Genomic DNA, 27,771 nt, shown 5'->3' with positions numbered 1-27,771 from the left:
ACTGTTCTTCCAGGGATATACCAACTGATTTGGGGAGAAGGGAAGCCATCTTCATCTACCTCACTAAGAGATGCATTTCCAGTAAAAGTTTAGTTTTATTTTTAATAATTATTTTCAATTTTGTAATATTTTATCACTTGGATCAATTTTCTTGGGAAATTTTTAACTAAAATTCCTGTACATATTTATGTTATAGAGTATGATAGAGTGATAACGACATTCCAGGATAAGAATGCATTATATTAGGATAAAATTCTATTAGAGAAGTGCAATGGATGTACAAGATAAGGAAAAAAATGTATGATGTAAAATTTCCCACTGTTAAAGAATAATTTATTCTTGTACTTTTTTTAATGGAATATGGTAGATCCAATATAGTTATATTCCACTGGACCCACTTTAAAGAACGATGTAAAATCTTTAGCTTAAAATGTCAATATTTTCAGTAAGGCAACATTACATCCTTTACTACCATTCAAATTTATGATAAAAAATATCCCATTTCAACTTTAAAATGTGCAGAGGAATATACAGTGTAACAAAAACATTTGTGGAGTAGTCAAGCAAAAGAAGGTTGAAGACTTAAAATAATCACATTCTAATCCTAGAAATGCAAAGCAAATGTATGGAATGTTTATCCTGTTGTTGTCTTATTTTACAGTTTTATTTACTGTTATTTTATTTTAGTGTTATAAAAGTTATCCAAGTTATCCAACTAGGCAAATTCACTTTCCTCCCAGTTATACCAAACAATAAGTATTATCCAAAGGCTAAATAGGACCATTTAGAACACAGGTCTTCTGCCCATCCCCGTAGCTGGGCCTAAGCCAAAGAACCTCACCGATATCCAATGGATACAGAACTCACTGGATTTCTTTTGTGCTTTCCCAACTTTATTAATTCCTGTCCTTGCTGCTGATCTAGCATGAAAGAGGCTAGGGCAAGAGTTCAGTGTGATTTGGATTTGGAATTACACATTTGAGAAATCAGTGTCATCTGACATTGTCATTAAATATACAACCTTGATTCTTTTTTTTTTTTTTTTTTTGACTGCACTCAGATACCAAGAGCTCATGAACATTAGGTTAAATGTGTAATAAGATCATTTGTGATGGGTCCACAGTCTTCAGATTCTCCTTGTGAGCTGAGATACCAAAACACAACCACATGATTAATTCAACCAGATGTTCCCCCCTAGTAAATATCATCAGTGTTTATCATGAAGGTGCTTTCCTAGATGCTTGGGATGCAGAATGTATCACAAATTCACAGCACTCCTGCCTTCAAGGAGTTTAATTAGTTTTAATGAAAAGTTTAAATAATAATGCAGTTCATGCTGTGGCTATTAAAGAATCATAAAAGTAATATTTAATGACACACTGAAATATGCTGTATGCCTTTCCCTAAGGTTGCAAAGCAGCTATGTATAGTACAACCCCATTTCAGTAACTAAAATATACTCATATGTGCATAGAAATAAGAAAAATACAAGCAAAACGTTAACTGTTTTTCTCTTGATCAAGCAGAATTATGGGCGAGTTTCATTGCCTTTTTGCTCCTCTGTAACTTCTACAGTGAGGAGATCCTTTTGGTAATAAAGCCATTGTCATCGGGCCTGGAGATGACAGAGGTTTTAGGTATGAAGCTAGGGGCTGTGAACAAAAGAACAGACTATGAAGACAAATGGGAGAACCTGCTTCCCTTAAGATCCTTTTCGGAGGTCGGAGCTGTAGGCTCTTACTCATATCAGCCCTGATTCCAGTCTATGTTCTCTGGCAGCCAATTCCATTTTTGCTGGGAAGCCAGGAGGGACTGAAGACAGACGTGGACCATCTGCCACGAAGCTCTCGTGTGGCACACGCTTGGGCCTTGGTCGTCCAGAGCCTACGGGAGTGAGTGCCTGATGGCAGACAGGTTAGGGTCTGCATGCACTGCCCTAGTGCCCCATTATCTGCAGCTTGTCCAGGAGTTCCCTTAGCTTTTCCCATTGCTGAAAAACATATTGACACTTTCACACTCAGGGACTTAGGGGTAGGAGGTTGGAGTAAAGAGTACTTGGTCTTACAGTTAAGGCCTGGCTTCAGCCCCACAAACTAGATCATCTAGAAAGCTCCTTAATTTCCTCAGTTTATATATAGAAATATCTTTCAGATGAGGATTGTGCCACCTGTCATGCCTCCTTAGGGAGAATTTGAGAGAACAAAAGGAAAAAAATGTAGATGGAATGAACTTTTTTTTCTTTTTAAAAGGAAGGCCTACAGAAATAGAAGAGATCACATTAGAAAATCTAACTTTACACTCGGAGATTATCCAGAGACTCAGTTTTTATTGACATTTTAACCAGCTCTTATTTTCTGGAAAAGGTTGAGGACTAAATTTTGCACCAGAGAAGGAAAGCGTGCACACATTACCCTAGCTGAAGTGCAGCTTGCCGCAGCCGCTCTGTTTACACACTACAAGTAAACGCCAGCTCTCAGGTTCACGCTGCAAACCTCTCATGCTTAGTTGACTTCTAAGGGATTTAATCAAGCTACAGGATATATGATTCAAAGGCCAAAAAAAAAAGTAATTAAGAAAAATATCCTTTCTATGGCAAGAAAAAAGCAGATTGTTTCCATTAATTTTATGAGTAATTTTGTTTTTGTTGGCTGAAAATGAAACCCAGGACGGGGTGGTGCCCCGTGAGAGGGAGGGCTTACTGGAACAGCGCAAGGTTTGTGTCACAGACGCTCCTCACCACGCAGTCACATAAACACACGTGCACACAGACCGGCTGCCGCATCTGAGGACACTCGGAGCTGGGCTCGCCGGCTTCCCCGCCCAGCTTTTCCCTCCCGGCCTGCAGTTCTGCTCTACTCAGCTCTCAGTGGCTCTGCTCCTCTCTCCTCGGCATTTCCTATCAGCCTCTGAGCCCCTCCTGTCTTTGCTTTGAAAGGTCTCTTGAATCCCTGCGCTTTTCTTCATTCTGTCACCTCACACCTGTATTTCTGTGAGAGTTCCTCTGGGCACCACCAGCCGAACAACAGACATTTACGGAGTGCTTGCCGTGACGACAGGCTCTCCCTTGTTCCCCTCCACCCTGATGGTGACACATAATAAGTCTTCCAAAATGCTGTTTGCATCATGCCATTTCCCTTCTTGGTGATCTAAAGTGACCCTTTATGTCTTTCTACCACCAGTCTAGCCTCTTCTGTTTGGATTTCAAGGTCTTTCACATTCTGACTCCATCCTCCTAGAACCTACCCCAAAAGTCCCACTTTCTCTGCTCAGACCATTTCCTGTCTCCGTGTTTCATTTATTCATAGGAATAAATCCATACGAATCCACTGAACACCTGCTATATACATGCCAGGCATAGTGCTAAGTGCCTAATATTAAGATGTAGTTCCTTCCATTAGAAGCTCCAAAAGTCTAAAGGTGGAAATACGTCAGGGAACAACATAATATGATATGGTCAAGGTCCTGTGATGGTTGTACAATGTGCTGGGTACGTTAGAGGAAAGTGACTGCTGAGTCCACCTGAAGCAAGCGGACAGTTTTGTCCAGGGGGACCAAGGATATTGTCCAGAGGAGACCAAAACCAGACCGAGGAAAGAGAAAGCTGGGAGTCAAAAGCAGGTGTGCCTACCTCATGCTAGAAACCTAATCTAAATCCCAAGAGCAGGAATAGAACTTCAAATGAGGAAGGAGTCAAGAGTGAGATGAAAGGAAAGTCAGAAGGGGAGCATGCAAGGACCAGAGGGTAGGTCCTGGACAGTGACGGAAAACTGTCAGAATGTAGAGGACTCAGCTTTATTAAATAGTACGTGTTTGGCTTAGAAGCACCGAATTGTTGGGGTAAAGGCAGTAGTGGGAGCCAACACAAGGAAGCATACGATTACTATGGCTTAAGCACAAAATAGGTGTTGGAAATAGTTACGATGGGAAAGGAAAGTCAGGGTCCTATTGAGAAGAGTTTTGATTGCCCACCCCAGGCGTATGGATTTTGTCCCATTCGCAGTTGGCAGTGGGGCCATCAGAAAGGGCTGGCCAGGCAGCGGTGTTGGAGCAGGTCTTGGGTGAGCTCGTGAGTGACGCTCCCAGACACAAGTTCTAGAGAGGAGCTAGAAGAGAACACCTTTTTCTAATTGGTATAAAGGCACAATATATATTGCACATGGTAGCCCCAGTTGTCATCTGTAGGTTAGGAAAAGGATTCTAGCAACAAATATTTGTCCTTGGATTCAGTTAACATTTATCGAGCACCTCCTATATTCTAGATGCCATTGTAGACCCTAGGGACTCAGTGGTAAATAAAACAGAACATCTCCACCCTCACCCCAGAGAAAGTAAGCAATGATGTTAGAAATCAGAGAACTATTTAGAAAGCTGTTGCCCTTCCCTTGGCCTTTCTCTTTCCAATTCCAGCCACCCTATAAAGTCCAGCTCAGTTCAGTCATCTTCCCCAGAAGTTGCCCCTCTCTCCTTCCCCAGACCTTCTAGTTGAAAACTTTTCTTAAAAACTCTGATACTTAACCTTTTTTTCTGATTACAGAAATAATATATGTTCAATATATGAATTTTAAAACAATATAAGTACATAATATAAAGAGAACATACTCCATAATCTCACTCACTAAATATAACCACTTCCCATTAGTATTAGTATAATGGAAAGTCTAATATATTCCTTCTATACAGCCACCAACATATCACTGTCATCCTCATCCTCATCTTCATCGTTACAAAATGGGCAAATTACTTCCAAAGTTACGGTTTTAGACTTTGTACCTGGAGAGAGCACAGAATTCTTCTGTTTTACAACTTTATTGAGATATATCTCACATACCATAAAGTTTACCCATTTAAAGTGTACAGTTCAGTGGTTTTTAGTAGATTCGCAGAGTTGTGCAAACATCACCACAATCTTAATTCCAGAACATTTCATCACCCTAAAAAGAAATCCTGTAGCCATTAGCTGTCAGTCCACATTCCCATAGCCCTACATCCCCCATGGCCCCAGACAACCGCTAATCTGCTTTCCGTTTCTGTGAATTGGAAATTCTAGACAGTTCACATCAATGGAATCATACAATATGCGGTCTTTTGTGACTGGCTTCTTTCACTTTAGCTTTATATTTTCAGGGTTCATCCGTGTTGCTGCCTGCATTAGTACTCTTATTTCTTTCTTTCTTTTCTTTTTTGTTTTCAGAGTAATACTCCATTCTATTCTTATAGCACATTTTATTTATCCAGTCTTCAGTTGACGGACATTTGGGTTGTTTCCACTTCTTGGCTGTGAGGAATAATGTTGCTCTGAACATTAAAGTGGCTGCTTTATTTTACATCCCACCAGCAGTGTATGAGGATTCCACTTCCTCCACATTTCCATAGGGCTCCTTTGAAAGAAGGAGCTGCCTCTTACCCTGGACTAGAAGGCTCCCAGGTAGGCTGGATGGCTGTGAATTGTCCATTTGTTGTACATTGTATATAAAAGCTTTGTCTTCCAAGTTTATGGTAAAGTCGTGAAAAGCTGCTTTTGAGTGAATCCTTCTCTTTGGGAAAAAATACTTACACAGATTGATATTCTTCACCAGAGGGACACATTTGACTATAGTCTTTCTTTCAGCAATCACATGAATCCAAGGTGGGTTGTTTTTTTTTTTTTTTTTTTAGTTTGTTTTTTCTTTAAATTCTGAGACAGAGAGAGAGCCCGAATTTAGATATCAAGAATTCTGGACTATTACTGATCCCATAGAATCTGTGCTAATTAAAACATTTTCTTTGAGGGTTAGTTATAGCCTTTAAGGGAAAAACAGGCATATGAAATTTTATATTACTGAAAATTTAACACTCCTGAAAATAACAGAAGTACAATAGATCTGCAAGAGGAAATACCTTCAAAAACAAGCTAAAGGTGAAATATTAGCTCAATTAAAACATGAGAATAGGTTCAGGATTAAATAAAGCATTCACAGAGAATAGCTAAGTTATTAAAAACAGTACATAATTATGTCTATGTCAGCACATCTCTTTAAAACTTTCTCTGAATCTTTTAAACATAATAATTACTCTTTGTCCTTGTAATAACGTATATACTTAAATACTGTTAAGTACTCCTCTGGTAAGCTCTTTGCCATATGCCCCAATTAAGACATCCATCTTTTTCATATTGCAGTTAAGACGCATGAGAATCAATAACAGCTACTTCAGTGTTAGTTTTAAACCCAAACTTTAGGGGCACATGGGTGGCTCAGTCAATTCAACGTCTGAGTCTTGATTTTGGCTCAGGTCATGATCTCAGGGTCGTGAGATCGAGCCCCTCATCGGGCTCTGTGCTCAGCAGGGAGTCTGCTAGAGATTCTCTCTCCCTCTCCCTCTGCCCCTACCCCCGATTGTGTGCGCGCTCTCTCTCCCTAAAATAAATAAATAAACCTTTAAAAAAATAAAAATTAAAAAAGTAAGCCCAAACTTTAGTGAGGGCAAATGTCACAGGAAGTGCGTGGAAATCTCTTAAGACAGATGGTTAGCAACTTCTTCCAAACATATTTATGAAGACGGTAATGTTCCAAGAGTGTCACTTAAATGTTTTTCATGTATTTAAACTCATATCCTTTATTACTGGTGATGAACAGTATAACAAAATTGAAGTGTTAGTCAATTCTTGATGGAATTCAGAAGAAAAAGTAGTAGAGACTAGTGTTTATCTCCTCTCAAACTAAGCAACTGAAAACAATATCCAGACAAAACAGAGTCCTCAATATTGTACGCAGTTGTCAATTTCTTCCCCTTGGATTCTGAGTTCACCAGCTAAGAGCTAGAAGTTTAGGGCCAACGTGTATGTGTGTAGATATATAGATAAGATATAGATTAGGTAGGTAGGTAAGTAGATAGATAGATAGATAGATAGATAGATAGATAAATAGATAGACAGACAGACAGAGGAAACATACCACTATCATGTTTAGAGTAAGAAATTCAGAATCTCTATTTAAAGTTTTAAATAAAAATTACTGAATCCAAATCTTTTGTCTTGGTGCTCATTATAGAATATGGTTATAGAGAAACTAGTCGTTGGATGAAGACCATAATTCCATTGCCTTATTGTCAGCATTATATCATACCTCAAAATAAGGTATGACTGTGGAACAACAGAATATCATTATGTTGTGTAATTGTTGATCACTTTAGAAATTAGAGATTCAAACCTAGTTTCCTTTCTGGAAACAAGAGGATATAATAAGAGCATGTTAAATTTAAAGGACTCATCTTTAATTTAGTGACCAAAGTGCCTTAAAGTATGGAGTTATTTGATTTTCTTTTTTCATACATGTGTTTTATGTGTTTGTAGCTAAAGAAGTTGAGTAATATTTGACGTTTATGATTATTTCTATTTAGATATCTTTTTCTTCTTTATCATTTCAGTCCATCACTAATGCCTTGAATAGCTACCATTACCAAAAAAAATCACAAAATAATTCAATTTGGATATACAATGTTCAGCATGAAACATATTTTACTTCTTCCTTTTTTTTTCTGAACAATTTTCTTTTAAACATAAGGATATTTAGCAACGCTTTAAACAGTGCTGATCAACTAAGCCAAATTCCAAACAGGTCTAGCTTTTCATTGCAATTACCAAATATTACCATCTCACCGCCAGTTATGGGGTCAGTAGTTATTCAGCACATTTTATGTGGGTGTGTTAATTACACAAATAATTAATAAATACATTCTTATTGAAAAGTATCCAAATAACACATTACCATAGCTAGTAGAACTTTAAAGTTTCCACCCTGCAGAAAATCTTGATCTCTTCTCAGAGGGAGTCACCATTAACAATTGGTACGTATCTTTCCAGATCCTTTTTGACATACATGATCTCTCATGCTTATGATTTCAAAAAATACTATTACTTGAATTTTACTCAGGTTCAAATTCTATTAAGTTCAATTTACCCAGCCTGAGAATAATATTCATATGAGAATCCCAATTTTTTCACCAGATACCCAGAAACTTTTCTCTTACCAGAAGGAAGAAACACAAGCAAAAATAAAACAGTCTAAATCTTGGCAGATGTACCCAGTAGTACTATTCATTTTTTAACATAAAAGCATGCATTTTCTTATATGGCTTGTAGTATTTTTCTCATTACCTTCTCAAATTTTGTTCTGTGCTTTTTAGAAGTGAATCTTCTCTCCTGCCATCACAATAAAGTAGAAAGAGTATGGGATTTGGAGTAGTAAAATCTGGGAACAAGTTCCAACTTGGCACTTACTAGTTGTGAGTCCTTAAGTAAATTATGTGTATTCTCCACCCTTCATTAATGACGAAACCAACCACCTCACTAGGATTGTGTTGAAGAGTTGATAAGTTGCAGTTTTGGTCTGAGGACTTGTGATCCAAATTAGACCCGATAGGCGTGTATCTTTCGGAATGGGCTAGGTTTTGCTGTGGCTTACTGTAACACGTTTATTTCTTGCTCACACGTTATGTCCAATATGAGTCACTGGGGGCTCTGCTAAGAGGGACAGGCCAACAGAGGCTACATCTCCACACGTCCTTCCTGTCACCTTGGCAGGGGGAAGAGACGTGACAAGATGAATACTTGAAGCAGCCACCTGGATGGGCGCATTTCATTGGTCTGAGCAGGTTGAGTGGCCATGCCTAACTTCCAGGGGAGATAGGAAGAGCATTCCACTGAGGGCACCAAAGATAGAGAGCTGGAAAGTGCTGATTAACATACTAATGACAGCCACAGAAATGTTAGCAAACATTAGAGAGAATGTAAAGCCTTTCTCGGGAAGGGTGAAAAGTCATTCCTGTTATTTCCTTTGATCCCAGAGATAGTCAAGAAAGATTTCCAAGCGAGGAAAACAAGTTTGGGGACAAAAATGAGAGCCTTGTGTGGGTTTCAGGCAGGGAAAGGAACACAGGTCAAGGACTTCAATAAGGAAAGAAATTGAGGGAAGAGGTGGTATTAGAGTGAAATGCACTGGGTCTCACATGTGACTAGAGATCGAGCCCCGTGCTTCTGGGTCTGAAGAGGGTTGCAAACTGCAGCCTGAGCGAACTCCCCCTCAGCCCCCTCTGCACATCATTGGATGTGGTATGTCTGCCCCATGCAGATGGGTTCAAAGCCTCTTGACTCCACCTTTGTGCTCAGCTCCTGGTAGTGCTTCTGGTGTCTGGTCTCACTGTTGGCATTATGTTCTTGCTTTTGGCCTTTGTCCAGCTCCTCACGCTTCTTTATCGTGGAAGATCACCTACCGACCCGGGGCTGGTAATATACACCGCGGCCGCCAGGCTTCACAAGCCACTAAAACAATCATAGCAAGGTTTTCTATCCCTCTATTCCCTCAGAACCTCTAAAGAACATCCTGTTTAAAAGTAAGGGAAGTGAACCTCCCTATTATTTAAGAAAAGACATTTCAAATGAAAAAAGTTTAGATTTCATTATGCCAAGCCTGGTTTTTCCTTACACTTCCTCTGCTTTGCCTTAATTGTAGAAGGGTTCTGAGTTTGCAAGATGCTTAGGATCCTGCCTCTTAATGTTTAGAATTTCTCTTCGGAATATTCCTTCAAGAATATCACCAATTGACATTCAAGTGGTGTGGGTGTGTGTGGGAGTGTGTTCAGGGGAGGGAGAATAAAGGAGGAGGAAATGCAAAGCTTCAAGGAGGGAAAATGAGAAATGGCCTTGTTGCGTCTGATCAAGTGCAAAACTGTGGTCAAAAATGTACATATTTGACTTTGAAACTCTTAGTCCCTTCTTTATTACTACTCAAGGAAAGAAATGGTAAAAAATTAAGTTGTATAAAAGTAAAATTATGTGGCTCATGGAACTGAGGCGGTTCTGTGCAAATGCCCTTGAACACACAAACCAGCAAGCAGATCCGAGGGAGGAGCAAGGTAGAGGGACAGTTAGGTGTGGTTGCCATGGCAACCTTGTACCAAGTGGGATAAGAGTCATCCCTGACTCCACATTTTCCTTTTCCCTCCTTAACTGGTTCCTGAAGATTTGCAGTATTTGGGCTCTCAGTGCCACCATGCCAGGTCACAGAGAGACACCATAAACCATAAACCTTCCTTGTCTTCCAGCAAGGGAGGAACAAGTAATTCATGTGCCCAGGATGAACAGGGTACAAGTGTCGAGAGAGTTCAACCAAGAAGATGAAAGTGAGCAAGAGTCATTGGTATGCCGAGCTTCCAGACCAAGCTCTGGTACGCCACAACTCTGAAATGACAGAACCAGAGTTAAGACCACAGAAGACAGATCAGTCTGTGAAGAGCAGAAACAGCAGACCATGAGTTGGTCTTCTGATGCTAAGAACAAACACTGTTATTAGTAAGAGAAACAAAACTTTGTCCAGAGAATAGGAATATGAAGTATTTCTCTAACAGCCTTGGCTCTCTTAACCATAAAATATAAAATGCCTGCCTTTTGCAGGTGGGGACCAGAGGCACAATAAATCCTCTCCAGCTTCTCAGGTGAGTTGTCTGCAACCCTCTCTGAGAGTGAAAACATAGGTGGCCATATTGAAAACAATTGCAAATTCTTGGCTGATACCATTTTTTACCTTAAAAGGAAAAGTAAGAGTTCAGGGTCATTGGCAAAGTTATGAGAAGCTCTCAGTTTTATTTTCACAATGCTAAAATGAATAAATACAGCATATGAAACAAAGTGATAATCAATGGCATTGAATATAATTAGTAAGAATGGGTACAATAGAGTTAGTTTCCATTTATCTGTTATCCTGCATTAATGTTGGTACATCACTGATAATGACTTTAATAAAGAAGAAAGGGGAGGGAAGAATGAAGGATTGTATGTGGGGAAGAGTCTTTGACTCAGCTCCTCATACTCCAAGGATCATCTATATAGATCCCTGTTTAGCTCCCTATGTAGGGACCCACAGCTTCCATTTATGCTTCTCTTGCTGGCAATTGCCTTCATCAGATAGAATGGTCCAGGTTCCATCTTTCTTGAAGGAAACATGACACGTAGACTGAATGAAATTTTTAGTTTGTTTTTGTTTGGTTGGTTGTATTTTTATCATCGAGGGAGGGTGTAAGAAATCATGTTAGCCTTTTCCTCCTTAACAGAAGTCTCCCTAGACTGTGCCACTTGTTCAAAAGGAATTACCTTCAAGTACTTAACTTTCATGGAAGGTATTTCCTCCACAGTATACTCTAAAATTATGGCTAGATGGTAGAAATGCTCTTGATGGTTCAACATTCTGACACTCTAATCCTGAGGTCCTTGACCTGGGTTCCCTGGACCTATTAATGGAACCAGCTTAGACTGTATGAAAAAACCTGCATGAAGTTATAGAGATGGAGTTTTCTGGAGAGAATTCATTGGTGTTCATCTGGTTCTCGAGTTTGGCAGTGACTCAGAAAGTTTTAAGAATTATCACAGTCCATGGGGCACCTGGGTGGCTTGGTTGGTTAAGTGTCCAACTCTTACTAATTTTGGCTCACGTTGTGATCTCAGTGTTGTGAGGGCTCCATGCTCATCATGGAGCTTGCTTAAGATTCTCTCTCTGCCCCTCTCCTGCCTCTCTCTCTCTCTCTCTCTCTCTCTCTCTCTCTCTCAAAAAAAAAAAAAAAAAAAAAAAAGATTACTGTGATATTTGTGCAGTGCTTAGATAGCCCTCTAGTGACCATGATTACATACTTTTTAACAGAAAACTCTTGTCATTAATTGTTTTCTAGTCTCTCTAAATTATTCCTTTGCTTCATTTCATACCTTTATTCCTAGTAATTGCCCTCTACCTTGTGCTGGAAATCAACCCATTAGAATTTTTCCTAATAAAGCACTGAGTGGGACGCCTCGGTGGCGCAGTCCATTAAGCATCCAACTCTTGGTTTCGGCTCAGGTCGTCATCTCAGGGTCGTGAGATTGAGCCCTACGTCAAGCTCTGAGCTCAGCTTGTAATCTGCTTCAGACTCTCTCTCTCTCTCTCCCCCTCTTTCTCTAAAATAAATAAATCTTCTTAAAAAATAAGAAAGTACTGAAAGAGACAAGATTTAACTTTACCATGTTAATTCAGGCGTGAGCAGTTTTACATCCTGCTTGGACCAAGATCCTCAATAATTGGTTATGAGAACTCTGGTACTATATAATTGCTTATATAAACTCTAACACTAAAACTTGGGAAGTCAGTAATTAGAAAACAAAAGAGCTTTTCCGTTTTAGCATCTCAGGCACCCACTCATTGTGCATGACATCTCATGCAGAGCCACCGAATCGAAGAATTGCAAAAGGAACAAAACCAAAACAGCTTATTGAAGCTGATGAGGCTGGGTTTGTTTTTTTCCCCACGTTTGTAAACTTCAGACAATGTACATTCTATTTAATTATGTTTAAAATGGAACTGGAGTGATTTTCCCCCATGATAACATGAAGCAACTAAGTCACTAGATCTGTTTTTTGTGGGTTTTTTTTTTTTTCTTCCAAATGGCCCCAGTGTTCAAAGTCAGGACTTTTGAAAGGACTTAACAGAGCATCATGAGACGTGATAGGTGCTTTAGGGTACAATTTTAATGCCAGCAGACTGGAAAACAAACAGCATAACCCAGACAAGGCATGACTTTGTTCTTTAGCATTTGTGTGAAGAGGAAATAAGATCTTTCTGGGATGTGCTCTGGCTCACAGGTGTGGAAGAGAAGATGTCACATTCCTGACTTAACCACATTGTGTGTGGGATTCTGGTTTGGGGGGCAAGGCAAAAAGGTATTGCCTCGCCTCCCACTATAAGAGCTCAACTCCCGTAACTCTCTTGGTGCTTTTGTTTTAGTCTGCTGCAAGTGGACACTACAAAAGCACGAAGCATCCCTAATCCCACGAGCCTGGTGTGCGCTGGCTGACATCACTGTGGTCTCCAGCTCTCTTGCCAGTGGAAGGGAGACACTGACCCCAGGCCTGCAAGTGCTGTTCTTTGCTCTGCCGCTAAACCACTGAGCTGTTGGCACTTTCATTGTTTTATACCAGTAGGAAACCAATTGTGTTGATGTGAGTGTCTTATTCATCAGATATTACAGCCTTCACATTTTTAATGAGCCGAACCTCCTAGTCCACGTCGTGCAACCACAGTGAATCAAGGCAGGAGCGTGGTGATGATGTTTTCTGATTTATTGCAGTTGCTCTTTAAAAGATTTGACAGTATTTCAGATCTCCAGATGCTGCAGTTTGAAAGTCTGTCTGAGGTCGTGTGCTAATCAAAAACAGCAAATCATGTCTGAGTTGGAAAGGACAGCAGAGCAGTGAAGCTAGGCATTAGTGCACGTTTGTTTTTCCTTTTCCTTTTAAATGCATAGGCAAATATAAAGACGCAAGTGAACAAACTATTTAATGAGTACCTAAGGCATCTTTCTGGTGCATGGTGATTGATAAGGGGGTGGGGAAGGGGTGTCCCGTGCAGCAGAGAGTTGGGCGACATTTGCACGTCTCATCCTGTGAGAGTGGCAGTCGTAGCCACCTCCTCCCTGCCGCCCCGCACAGACATGTGTGACTTTAAATAGATGGATTTATTGAAAGTGCCACTGAGAATTGTGAGGAATAAGCTGATGGTCTTGAATTCAACAACCTCATTAGAGCAGAATGGGACCGACCATGGCTTCAATAAAAAGAACTTAGAGAAGAAGATCTAAAACTCAGAGTCAAGGAGAGGTGAAAAATCCCTTGGCAGCTGAGATCCTTGGCAGGCTCAGATCCCACCCTCTTTCCAACAGCTCTTTTGCTTACTCTCAAGGCTTAGCATTTGCAACACTTGGTGACACGCATTTTGAGACTAGAGCGTCAGCAAGTCTTAGTTCATGTAGTAAAGTGCCGAGCTCGCTGGCTCTGTTGTTATAATAAAGTTGAAAGTAACAACTTGTGAACCCTTCTGTCTCTTTGAGGGTGACCGACTCATTCTCATTTGTCCCAGTTTTAAAACTGAGAGTCCTCCATCCTGGAAACCCCCTCAGTCCTGGCAAACCGGGACAGTTGGTCCCCCTGGTTCCTAGGAAGGCTGTGATTCCCCTAGTGGGTATTTAAACCTGGAACAGACCTCCTGCTGCCATTGTGCCAGAAGACATTGAACCAGTGATTCAAGGAGTAGAACTTTAAAACAAACAAACAACAACAACAACAAAACACTCCGTTTTATAAAATCTATTATTTTCTTACCATCGTGGTCCTATTTTTTTAGGCACTTTCATTTAATGAGCAAATAAATGGAAATACACTTTGAATGAGAGAAAATGCTACCTGAGCACAAAATGCTAGTATTTACTTCTCATGACATGTGTTCCATAATTCTATCTCTCAGAACTCATCTTGGCGATTAGATATAGTAACTTGTGGGGCGCCTGGCGGGCTCATTCAGTGGAGCATGCAACTCTTGATCTCGGGGTTGTGAGTTCAAGCCCAACGTTGGGGCGGAGATTATTTAAAAATAAAATCTTTTTTAAAAAAAGATACAGTAACTTGTTATAGCAGTGTAACTAGTATCAAAATGCTTTAATTGTAATTTTGTGGAGATGTGTATCCATTGACTTTACATGTAGATAGTTTCCCTGACTCAACACTTAGTGATTTGTCCTTGGTCTTTGCCGGCAAGTTGTTCATTGGCACTGTTCACGTGGTGGGGCTGCTACATGGGAAGGAGTTGGTGGAAGGTGAGCTGGCTGTCCAGCATCTGTGTCCCCCAGTATGACCTTGTTGGACCCGCCTGGGGTGGGGGGGAATGCGCTATGGTAACAAATGTGTCGTTCTGTGATGGTGTCAGAATGCGCCCACCAAGAATAGATGTTACTGCTAGATATGATTTCCATTTTCCTCCCTGTGTTCAGCAGAATACTCCTGTAAAAATTCTATGATTTATGGGGAAAAATAGAGTAAGAGGCAGACAGCTCAAAATGTATTCAACCTGGTAACCATAATGTTTCCATCTATTCAGGCCGCTATAACAGAATACCACAGAATGGTGGCTCTATAAACAACAGAAATTTATTTCTCACAGTTTTGGATGCTGGAAGTCCAAGAGCAAGGCCCCAGCAGATTCATGTCTGATGAGGACCCTCTTCCTCTTCCTTCCATGTCTTCACATGATGAAGGGGTGAGAGAGCTCTCTGGGGTCTCTTTAGTAAGGGCACTAATCCCATTCATGTGAGTCCCACCCTCGTGATCTAATCACGTCCCAAAGACTCCACCTGGAAATACCATCACACTGGGGATTAGGTTTCAACATAAGAATTTGGGGGGCATACAAACATTCAGTGTAGAGCACAGAGCGCTCACGAAAGCAGTAGAAACACTATAAAAATACTAGCATCGCTTACAGGTGAAAGAAGATTGATGAAAGAAAGGGTTGACGATGTAGAATTTTGGATGACAGAGCAAAATGTGCTAAGATCTAGGAGAAGTGTACAAGAAACAGTTAATTCCAAGACAGAGCATGTGGCCAAACCAAGGCAAGAGGAAGCCCGTAGGCAAACAGACAGCACGTACGGTACTGTACACCTCTTCAGCTCCCATTCAGCTGTCTTTCTGTCTCTCGCATATGCGCTGCCCTGACTTGGTGGCTCAGAATCTCTCAAATGGCTTTAAATCTCTCTCATGAACCAACCTGACTTCTGGTTTATGCTGACACCATTCTTTACGTACCGGCCGTTTGTAATCTAACTTCGACCACAGAAATTTGTGTCTTAGCTTTGCAGATTTCTGCAATACGATGGTTCGCGGGACACAATGACTTTGTAGGTGATGATATTATATTGAATTCAAAACCCTTAGCATGGAAACTTCTGCTTCAACACTTTGGACAATAATACTAGACAAGTTTTAATTTGAAAGAAAAAAAAATCCACCCAAAATGAAGTCTCAGATCTCCTCTCAGATCTTTTAATTAAAGTCAGACATGAACCCTTGTGTTTCTCTGACTGCTAAATACTTAGAAGTGGTTTTATGATATTTGTGTGTGTTCGTTTTAAGTTGTGAAAAATTCACACACTGCTAGGTTACATAGCTTTGTATTTGGTTTATTTAAATATAGGTTAGTAGGACTGTAATATATAGGGAAGGTTAAAGAGTCAGAATCCTGTTTAATTAACTTATCCCACTTGGCAGCCAGTCTGTTATAAAGGTATGCTGAGCAAATAAAGCTTCCAATACGAAATCCTTGAAAAGAATAAGTCTCATTTGGTAAAGGCTTTGCTATTCTTAACTTTGTCATTGAAACTATTTGAACAAGCTATTTCAAACCTCACAGTATATGTATTTGTGTGTGTGTGTGTGTGTGTGTGTGTGTGTAGAAGATGGCCTGTGTCTTGGATGTTCTTACAAGACCTAGATCAGTACTTTATTGTCTCCCTACGCTTCCCTTGGCCCTCACTGAGACGGGATATACTCCCAGAATTGCCATCCACATGGGTCTAAAATATGACTAGTCTTTTACATAAATCTGATTTAATAAACAGTCACACCATGAAAATACAGCATTCTTTTCAATTACCACTAATTATATATCATACAATGCCTGGTCTTTAATGAGGATTTCAAGAAATGTTCACTGATAATGATGATTATTGAAATGATATGTTAAGTCCGTTTGTGTGAGAAATGCTTTGTTTTGAAATGTTAAACTTATAGCTTTGCCTAAAAATTTTAATTAAAATCTCCACTTTGGCATGAAGCTTAAAATGTGCAAAGTCACTGCAATTAGTGCATTGTGCATCCATATGGATGTTACCAAACGGCTTTCAACTTAAAGGATTTGAGCTATTTTGAATGATGGACCTTCTGTTAAGCTTAAAACCAAGCCTGTCTATCCCTGCATTCATTTTAATTAATATTCTCTTGCTAGTCTCAAAGATGTGTTCTCTTCTGGGGGGTGGGGGATGGTGAGGAAGAAACATGATTATCATAAGTCAGAAATAAGTTACAGAAGTAGGTTTGACTAATTTTCTACTTCCTTAAAGAAGCTTCAATACAACGTCAAAGTAACTAGAAAACACTGATTTCAGATGTTCTAAAAGAAAACCTGTATTTCTAGCCAAATCATAACTCACTTTAAAAAAAATGAAGAAATTAAGCTGTCCCCAGATTTTTTGAATCAGTATAAAGATTAAAACTTATCATTTTGAGTCCGATATTTATATAAAATCTACAGTATAAAATTTGAGTATATGTGTTCTTTATGTACAAATGAGTATATGCACCGTATATGTATGTACTTGTATTTATACATATTTTTACTTCTGAGAGATCTGTACTTGCTCAGTTGCTTTAGGATTTAGCAACCTTATTTCTGGAGTTAATTTTCTTAAGTAGTGAACACTCCTTAAAGATGCATTAAGTACTAAAGATTAAGTTCGTTGTTTTTCTTAGTATTTTAAGCAATATCAAACTCAAAGTGGCACAGCCTAGTAGTTTGGTTTTTTTTTTCCTGGATATTTTCCATGTGAAATCTTATTAATATGGTGCTTGGGGAGGGGAAGCATTCTGGGCTTTGTTTTCCACAATATCAGAATAAATTCTGTAGACAGTTATATGTGTTAGTTAAGGCCCTGATTTTCTAACTGTTCTCAAACATCTCTCCTCAAGCCACTTTCTATATACCTTCAGAAAGCTGTTCACTCTGATGGCCACTGGAATCCTTTGACTTTGCCAATTTAGGCTAATTTTGAATGCTGGTTTAAAAAAGTAGACAGCTAAAATGATCCAAAAAGATCTTCACTGAATTCTTAAGAATAAGGTAAATGTGAAAATTACAAAGCAGAATTGTAATTTACCAGAACATGTGGGAAAAATAATTCATCTGACGTGTGACTAGAAGCATAAAATCAGTAAGTCCACTCTAGAACACTGCCTTTTCAGGCCTGTTTTGTTTTTTTTGTTTTTTTTTTTTTTTTTCTTTTTTTTTTTTTCAAGATTTTATTTATTTGACAGAGAGAGACACAGCGAGAGAGGGAACACAAGCAGGGGGAGTGGGAGAGGGAGAAGCAGGCTTCCCGCCGAGCAGGGAGCCCGATGCGGGGCTCGATCCCAGGACCCCAGGATCACGACCTGAGCCGAAGGCAGACGCTCAACGACTGAGCCACCCAGGCGCCCCAGGCCTGTTTTGTTTTTGACTTCGATTCCAGCATGACAGAAATTCATTCCTCACAGCCACTAGATTTGGCACAAAGATAACCTAATTTTTCCATATTGACTGAATGTTTAATTTTTATTCCCTTTTTTTAAAGCATGTCATTAATTGCATATCTATCTTGAAATGACTCCTTATTTACCAGTGGTTTGGATTCTGCATTTGAAAAGAAGATTGGAATTGGTTTTATTTTAGATAAGAAACAGATAAAAACTGAACTTGGTCAAATGCTATCCGTTGTTTTTCTCGAAGATAACTTCATGATTTTATAATTCTATACTGTCTTTGCTATTGTGAGGCAGCTTTCTCTCTGTCAAATTTTAATAATTCTTCCCTATTAGGCATCTTAACAAAGAGTCTCTCAAACAGAAATGAGCGGATTACCCTATAGCCTCACATACATCCTGGTGAATATCCTGTTCACAATTTAGGCGATGAAAGGAAAACCTACAGTTGTTTTAATTTGGAACCAAAATAATCACTTCTCTCCAATGAGGCTTAGAGGGGAAGAAAATGGGCCAGAGTCTTCCTGTAGGGGGGAAAAAAAAAGATACTTTGCAGAGGGGCAATGCAGCAGGGGGAAAAAATAAAATAAAAAAATAAAACAAGCACAAAACCTTAGAGTGGGTAAATAGGCTAGTGAAAGAAAGGCCATCTGATCGCATTGGCAGCACCCTGAGCTGGGGTCCTCAGCGGCATGGTCCCGCCAGCGTGTAAACTGCACGTGTGTGTGTAGGGGGGTGTGTGTGTATGTACACACAGAGATTTAATGGGTAGCACAGAGGGAATTAGAAAGAGCCAGGTCCGTTTTTAATTTGGGTCTGTTTGCTTGCATTTAGCACTTAAGGGCTTCTACATTCAGTTTGCTCAAAAGAGTGATGAAGCACTCCTTGCTTATGCCTCAAATCAGAAATGCATGAAGTGCAGCTGCAGAGATAATACATTTTCCCCAAAGGCTTTGGCTGAGCAAATTAGGTGTCAATGGGGTGCCTGCGCAGGCAGTACTCTCTCTAATTAGTCTCTTGAGCCTAGTTGGTGGCGGGTATGAGATGATCTAATCAATTGGTCTGTGTCTGATGGTTGGTGTAAAAATCCTACCAGGCAGACTCTCTCCCACAGGTCACCCACCTGCACAGCGGGACTGCTCATTTTCATTTTTCATCTCCTCCGTCACATGATGCTGACAGTTGGTTTTAAGAAAATTGAATCCAAAAAATATCTAGTTCAGAGGGCACATGGGTCAGAACAAAGTTGCATTATGGGTACCAGCGATCCAATTAATTAATATTTATAGCTGAGAAGCTCTATGTAGATATTTCTGAATAAGGACTTTATCAATAAAATCCAATTTCTTTAAAACATTCGTTTCTAGGGAAAGAACATTGTAAAAGCAGAAAGCAAGATAAAAATGGCATCCGTTAATCTGATAATATATATACCTATGAGTTGATGCACACTTAGTTGAGCTTATGGTCATATTCACTGTTCATTTGTATTGTATATGTGGTCTATTTTAATAATCAATTAAATGTAAGGGAAGGACATCCATTGCTATTATATTTTGCTTCCCTGGGAATGTTGTATCCCCTCACTCCTTCTACCCACCTCCCCACACATCAAACGTATGATTACATTTAGATCTTAAGGAATTTTTCTAGCAGTAAATTGACCTACCTTACATGTAGTCCTTGAAAATTGAAACTAATGCTGAGGCTGCCCAGGGAGGGGGAAGGGGCATCCCGTGCTGCTGATGAACGGTGTCAGGCAGAGTACCTGGCACAATTTGGGCTATAGAGTCATCTCATATAGATGGGAAAGAGGCTACCTCTCATTGGCACCTCCCTTCTTTTTTATTCCTGGCTCCTTCCATTAAATGTCTGAGCCCAAACCTAAGTAAAGGACTTATCCATAATCACCGTGTTCACCATTTATTATCCAATTACTATTATTATGCATTATGCTTTATTATCCAATTCCTGCTTATGCCTTGGGTTAGGTACATACTATTCTTCTAGAGATTACACTTAAAGAAGGCAAAGACAAACACCATCAATGGCTAAAAAAAAAAAAGGTTAAATCAACCCAACAGGATAGTGACATGCCACAGATTATGGTGACAACATCGTTTATTATTATGTCAAATCAGATACCCTGAAAATCACATCATTCAAATAGAATGTCATGAGGTTAAAAAAAAGCTTGGCGCACAGGAAGGTGTTAATTCCACCCACCTTTCTTGGCTCGTGGTGTGTCCGTGGATGGCCGGCTCTGCCCGCAGCACGGTGCTCTTTCAGCAAGAGCACAGGCGCAGCACTTGGCCTCTGTCAGTGTGCCATGAGGGAACCCTACTTCTAAAAACATACTCCACTCCCAAATGTTCAGATTCCACCTTCTTCCTTTCTATTCATTCAGCAGGGGTTTCCTGAGTATCTGAGCAGGGGCTTGGCTATGCTCTAGGGACACAACAGTCAACAAAACCAGGTTTAATCAAGAACATAATGATGCCACCTGCCTCCTTACTTGCTCCCTCACAGGAAATGTCCCCACACGGGAGGGACATTTGAAGTCACTCGTTCAGGAGGTCAGCCTGGGCAGGTCTGCGTTCTGTGGATTGAAGTGGTAGAATGGAGGAGAGCCAGGTCATGACTACAGTCGGCCCTTGAACAACACAGGTTCCAACGACCCAAGTCTGTACTTACATGCTGATTTTTTTGATAAATAAAGAACAGTACTGTAAATGTATTTTCCCTTATGATTTTCTTAATAACGTTTTCTTTGTTCTAGCTGACTGTATTGTAGGAATATAGTACATGATACATATATAAAATATATGTTAACCAGCTGTTCGTGTTACCAGTAAATCTTCCAGTCAACGGTAGGCAGTTAGTAGTTAAGTTTTTGGGAGTCAAAAGTTCTATGCAGATTTTCAACTGTGCAAGGGGCCAGTGCCCCAATCCCTGCATTGTTCAAGGGTCAACTATATGTCATTTCTGTGTGGCAGTAGGAACTCATGCCTAGGTAAGCACATATCAGGACAAACCCACAGCTCTTCCATTTGTCCAGGGTGGGTGGGCAGGCTTCCTGGAAGAGCTTCAGTCTCTGTTTAAGCAACATGGAAGAGAAAGAGCATTTTTTCATCTGCTTAATAAAAATGTCAGGTTTGGTAGCAGGCTTGGGGACTAGCTGAAGATGCATGTGGACAGGAGTGTTGGAAATGTTGCAGGGACAAGTGCTCTCTGTCTTTGATGTCATGGGCCTCAGGAAAGATGTCAGTGCAGAAGCCAGAATGCATGATTACATGGGAGCCACAGGTAGAGCACAAGATGGATTTACTTCATTTCCCTGGGAGAATGGGGGCTAAGGCAGTTGGTCTCCTTTAGTTATTTTTGCTAGGGTGGTCACTTGTTTAAGAAGAGATCTGGGCAGCCTGGCAGGGGTGAGGGCTGGCCAAGTGAGCCACAAGCAGCAAGTATTTGAGATAATATCTGAGGAGTTTGGACTTAGTGATAACAAAGAGCTTCCACCGAGGCTTCTCCCTCCACCCCCGGCCTCTCCCAGAAACTTAAGGTAAGGGCTTTTTGTCTCAGTCACTGAGGACAGAGAACTCTTAAGAATGGAATGTTACCTCTATCTCATACCACATACAAAAATTAACTCAAAATGGATTGAAGATCTAAATGTAAGAATTAAAACTATAAAACTCTTAGAAGAAAATGTAAATCTTCATAACCTTAAGTTTGACAATGGATTTTTAGATATGACACCAAAACCATAAGCAACAAAAGAAAAAAAATGGATAAATTGGACTTTATCCTAATTAAAATGTGCATCAAAGAACATTATCAACAGAGTGAAGAGACAGTCCACAAAATGGGAGTAAATATTTTTCAAATCAAGGGATTGATTTGGTAACATTGGGAGTTACCAAAATATATAAAAAGTCCTACAACTCAACAACAAAAAGACCAACAACCCAGTTTAAAAGCAGGCAAAGGACTTGGAATACGTATTTCTCCAAAGAAGACATACAGATGGTCAACAAGCACACGAAAAGGTGCTCAGCCTAACTAATCATTAGGTAAATGCAAATCAAAACCACAATGAGATACCAGTTCACCCCGCTAGGATGTCTGTAATCCAAAAAAAAAAAAAAAACAGAAAATAACAAATATTGGCAAGGGTGTTGTGGAGAAATTGGAACCTTTGTGTATCGCTGGTGGTAATATAAAATGGGGCAGCCACTGTGGAAAATAGTTTGCCAGTTCTCCAAAAGTTAAACATAAAATTGCCATATGGCCCAGCAATTCCACTCCTCGGTATTTACCCAAAAGAATCGGAAAACAGGTATTTAAATACTTGCACATGAATGTTCATAGCAGCACTATTCATAATAGCAAAAAGGTGAAAACAATCCAGATATACATCAACTCATGAATGGCTAAACAAAACGTGGTATATCCATTGGCCACAACAAGGGATGAAGTTCTGATACATGCTACAACATGGATGGACGTTACGCTAAGTGAAAGAAGCCAGACACAACAGGTCACATATTGTATGATTCTGTTCGTATGAAATATCCAGAATAGGTAAATACGTAGAGACAGAAAGCAGACTGGTGGATGCCAGGGAGCTGCAGCAAGAGGAGAATGGGACTGCTTCAAGGGTGTAGGATCTCCTTTGGGGGTAGCAAAAATGTTCTGGAACTAGACAGAGGGGGTGTTTGGATAACATTGTGAATATCCTAAATGCCACTAAATTATATGCCTTACAATGGTTAATTTTAGGTTCTGTGAATTTCACCTCAATGAAAAAGAAAGGATGGAAGGTTAACCTTCCAAAAAATCATCCTATTAAGCAGAGGAAATGAGTCGAGAGAAGGGAGGATGCTGTTCTTAACAGCAAGCTGGAACTTTTTGCTTTCTTAGTCAAGGTAGTAGTAGAGTTCTTGGCACGACAGCCTGTGTGACGAGCGGTGGGACAGCTGTGTCTCAACAAAAGGTCAAGTTTCCTTCCCTGCTTGGGAAGATGACAGTGTAGCAGTGTAGACGGGAACAAACAGGCCTAAGCAGGCCTCAGTGACCTTGAGCTTTAAATGGAAATGAGGAGTTTGTTCTGGGCCTGGAGCCTCTGGGCTGTGTGACTTGATCCTGGGAGTGTTTCTTTTCAGCCTTCCTGGCAAGACATTACTTTCCCATCCTAGGGACTCAATGAAAATGCTTAAGGACCAAACAGAAATGTGGAGAGGAAGAGAGAGAACATTCCTTCTTTCCCCTTGACCCGCTCACAGGGAAGTAGTTACCAAGTTTAAGCAGGCACAGGTTAAACTGGAAATGCACAGCCGTATGCAGGACACGAGGCTGGCAATTCAGGTCATGCTGGCCAATTTTCACTCTGCTGAAACTAGGTCTGATAATAGGCAACCAAGGAATTATATACAGCCGGGCTTTTTATAAAGCATGTATGTGATCCCTTTTTCTATTTCATGCCCATAAAAATGAACACGAGGATATGTCCTTTTAATGGTCTGTATGATGCTACAGGCACTTAATTAAGACCAGTATTACTACTAATGATTCGGGGAAGGAAATTTGCTGACTTTCTTTTCTTCTAAATAATCCAAGAAGAGGTTAGATCATTTAAATTCATGGAGCTAAATTATTTTAAGGGGAGAAAATGGAGTCAGAACATTTGCTTATCATGGTACGAGAACTGTTTTGGTGAAGGAGACCCCTCTGCCTCCCATAAGTGCGCTCGGGGTGGCTGCCGAGAAAATGGATAGACTTACTTTTGGCCTGACCAATTTTGATGTCTCGTGTAATTTAGAAAAAAATGAATGATGTAAGTTGTTTGTTTTTGGTTTGGGGTTTTTTTTGGTGTTTTTGTTTTTGTTTTTGTTTACATATAGCAATTTTCTCTTTTCCTCCTTCCAGGATTAAGTTGTCATCATTCTGGGAAGAAAAAAAAACATTAACGAAGTGGCCAATAATACGAAGGGAATGACGGATCAGTTTCCTTCCCCTCCCTGTGGTGGATTTCACTTACAAGAAAATTGAAGCTGGCAAGACCCTGTTTTCTCTGCAATTTATTTAAAACCTTGCACGCATTTGGATACCTTGTGATTTCCAAGAACTATGTGAAGATTAAGCTTTGCTTACTGATACATGGCATGTATTCTTTTCAGTCTTTTGTGTTTGATTTTGTTTGATTTCCCTCTGCAGTGCAGCGTCTCTGTAAAGGTTTTTATGCTTTCACCAGCCATGTCTTAAATACATTAAGACAACACATTTGGTGTTCACACTTCTTCAGTAATGTCTGTACTTGAAAGCCACATAGTGGCATAAAACAATGTGTGTTTTCTTTAAGAGCAGTGTACATTTTGCAACCACCAGGAAGGAAATTTTTAGCTAAAGCAAACCCCTGTTCTCAGGCTGACTTGACAACTTGGTCCCTAGCTGTGGGGCCCCACTTGTCGCTTACCTTTTGAGGACATCTGCAAATGTGGTTTTTTTCTTGGAAATAACTGCACATGTATATAGGATATTGGAATCTGCTTAGCATTTTCAAGCCACATAGCATGACTGTTTTCCAAGCAGGTTGGAAGTAAAGAAACAAATCTCAAGCATTAAGAACAAAGACAGGGATAAATTGCTTATTTTCAACCTCTGGAAATTGAGGTGACTTTTTACATGTTTTCTGGGTTTTGTCAACATCTTATATTTTCCATCCACTCTGTTATGCTTCAGGAGCATTTTCTAAGTGGAGGAGAAAAGAATGAGGAACAGAATGCTTACAACTTGGGTGCAAAAGAATTGTATCTGCTGGATGAGCCCCAAAAGCCATCTTGTCTAGTTACCATTTTAAAAAGCAAATTACAGAGTTATCCAGAGTTAAAAATTTGCTCATTTACACCAAAGCACCTTTACATTATACTTTCTAAAACATTCCAAGCTGATTGGAAGACATCATTGGGGACCTTAACTTTAACCAGTCTCCTGGAAAAACTGTTTGAACGCAGGTTGTAGAAACAATGCAGGAGTCTTGCTTTCAAGATGGCAAGGGAAAAAGAAAGGCCCAGCTTCCCTTATTAAGAAGATGAGGGGCCTCAAAGGATGAAGGCGCTTATGTGACAAGGAGGGAAAAGTGGACTGGGCACGCGCTGTGCTTTGATGGGGAGGGCGAGCTGCCTGACGCAGGCCTTCTCCCAGTGGGGCCGGCCTCGCTGCACAACCCCAAATAATACTGAGGCCAACGGGGCAGTTATGGAACTTCATCTAAAGCATGAAACCTAGCCCCTCAGGACACCAATTCCTGTGGAAATACTTTTCATGTACGTTGTTTTACATTTTCCTGTTGGTCAGAAAGAAGGAGAGATTGAGAACTTGAAATGCATCGCACTTTTTAGGATCAAGACTAGGAATTATGAGCCAGTTTGGCAAAGGCATTCTCTGAAAGTCCCGTGAGGGAAAAGCTTCTTTCTGGTCAAAGCCAGTGTTCCTAGGGAATTGGACCCAGAACTTCTAAGCATTAAAAGGGCACCTTCCCTGGAGTGGGGCATGAATAAATATGTCAAGGTCACAATCCATCCTATTCAGAAGTAGCATTCATTGAAAGCTTCTAGGTGCAAAGCAAAGAATTACTTACTAATTGATTTTAAAGAGAGCAAAAGTTACCCAAGGCTAGAGTGTTTACTGTTTGCTACCTAGAAGTCTTTCCCATTCTTCTCTCGGACATTCCAACCCATTGGAAGTCTTTAGTGGTATTTTAATGTGTGCTTAAATTAGGATTCCTTAACATAAATAGGGAGAGAAAATTTTACATACAATCAAGAACAGCCTTGCCTGTGATTGGTTTTGAATTATTTCTTTGGGGGAGAGGCATAACTTTTGTATTTTACTAACTTTAAACCAAGAGCAGCTGATGATTAAATCTTGCTATTTAATAAGCTTTCTAAGTTGAACATTTGAAAATATTTAATATTAAGAGACTTCGATTAGGAATGTTAGTGTCATTCAGAGATATCTGCCCCTGTCATAGGCAGCTTCTCTCGGGAGAGGAAACATAATGCTACTCAGTGTGGAGGGAAATCTGTTTTTTACACAGACATGTGTCTCAGAAGGTCTCATTTAGGAGGTTTGTAGCTCCCCAGTCTTGTCCTCAGTACAGAAAATCCAAAGTTGGGTTTGTCTCTCTCCCCTCTCCTCTCCTATTGGCAATCCGTCTTCCCACCTCCTCTCTCCCCGCCCCCTCCCACGGAGGGCAGCCATGAAAATCATTACAGAATGTGTTCATTAGCAGATTTATTATTCTATTGAGAAAGCACTGGAATGTTTTGTGAGATTATTTTTATATGAAGGACTAGCCTGAATTCATACAGCTGGAATATTAGGAACTCATTAGCATGGTGATGGTATCAGTGCAACGTCAGTGCACGCACAGGATTCTGAAAGAAACTTTGGGACATTGCCATTTTCTTAAAGGAACAGTTTGGTTGACTTAAAGATGCAGGATACATAAGACATGAAAAAATGTCTTTGCAGTGCTCAAAGGAAAAACAAAAAACAGGGGACATAAGGCAGGGGTGGCTGTCCATCCACTGAAAAAAGGATGAGAAGCTATTTCTACCTCCCAAGAGTAGTAAGAGAAGTTTCCAGGGGAGCCTCCAGGTTTGCAGAGAAAGCAAGACCTCTTGGTATCTTTCCCTCAGTGTGTACATGAAAGCCAGTGTAATTAATACCCTAGGTTATGTGTCTATATAAAATACTCATCTGTGAATAGTACTTACTGGTTTTGTAATCTTTGTTACATAAGAGGATGTTTAGGCTGTACATACTGGGGTAGATTTTTCCCTGCCCCCTATACATAGGAATATGCTGCATAATTGCACATAACTTCTATCTCTCTTACTGGCTTGTAGGCAGAGGAAACCACGTATGTTACTGCCTTGCAATTTTCTCATATACCAAAAACAACAATAACAAAAAGGTCTCAAGTAAAATAAGCAATCTCCTATTTTCATTCCCCTTCCTACAGCAGCATATTTTAGAGGCACATACAAAATCTACATTCTCTAGTTGGGAGTGGATTTTTTTTTCTTTTATCTTTTTTTTTTTTTTGTATGATACACTAAGATGTGTACTTTCTAGCAGAGGGTCGGTACCTAAGAAATGTGTTAGCATCATTCAGAAAACTATTATACTCCAAAATGAAACATAGTAAGGAGAATGGAATAATACATGTTGCATATTTGTTACCAAGTGTAATTTGTCTGTATTATGAAAGATGTAATGGTTTGTCAGCTGTCACTGTTGTTTTCTTGTAACATGATATGGAATAAAGTATAGCAGAATCTCTGTACATTTTCTTGGTACATCTTCTTGGTGCCCAGTAACACCATAGAGTGTCAAACATTGTCTTAAAAACTCTTAGGCACAGTCATTTTTGGAGTGAAATAAAGCAAACAGGTAAGGCCCTTGGATGTGGGAAGGAATGAGTTAGCTGGAATGTTCCAGGAGTCTGTTAAAACCTCCCCTCACACACTTTTTTTTAAAGCTTTTATTTTTTTAAGTAATCTCTACACCCGTGGGGCTGGAACCTACATCCCTGAGATCATGAGTTGCATGCTCTATCCACTGAGCCAGCCAGGCGCCCCAAG

General features: G+C 40.0%; 1 protein-coding gene across 4 annotated transcripts in view; it reads left to right on the top strand.

Moving 5' to 3' along the window:
• CDK14 (cyclin dependent kinase 14) overlaps positions 1-27,499 on the top strand; it is a 547,444-nt gene extending 519,945 nt beyond the window's left edge. For 3 of the 4 annotated variants that reach the window (XM_032402206.1, XM_032402205.1, XM_032402207.1), the window contains one exon: positions 24,050-27,497. The gene's annotated coding sequence lies outside the window, so the exon portion shown is untranslated. Of the gene's footprint in view, positions 1-24,049 lie in introns of all 4 variants that reach the window. The other variant, XM_032402204.1, reaches the window with a different exon arrangement.
• Positions 27,500-27,771: the final 272 nt, after the last annotated feature.

This window comes from Phoca vitulina, unplaced genomic scaffold, assembly GCF_004348235.1.
Source record: "Phoca vitulina isolate PV1807 unplaced genomic scaffold, GSC_HSeal_1.0 scaffold4, whole genome shotgun sequence".
NCBI classification, from domain to species: domain Eukaryota; kingdom Metazoa; phylum Chordata; class Mammalia; order Carnivora; family Phocidae; genus Phoca; species Phoca vitulina.
This window is presented reverse-complemented; position numbering and strand designations above follow the sequence as displayed.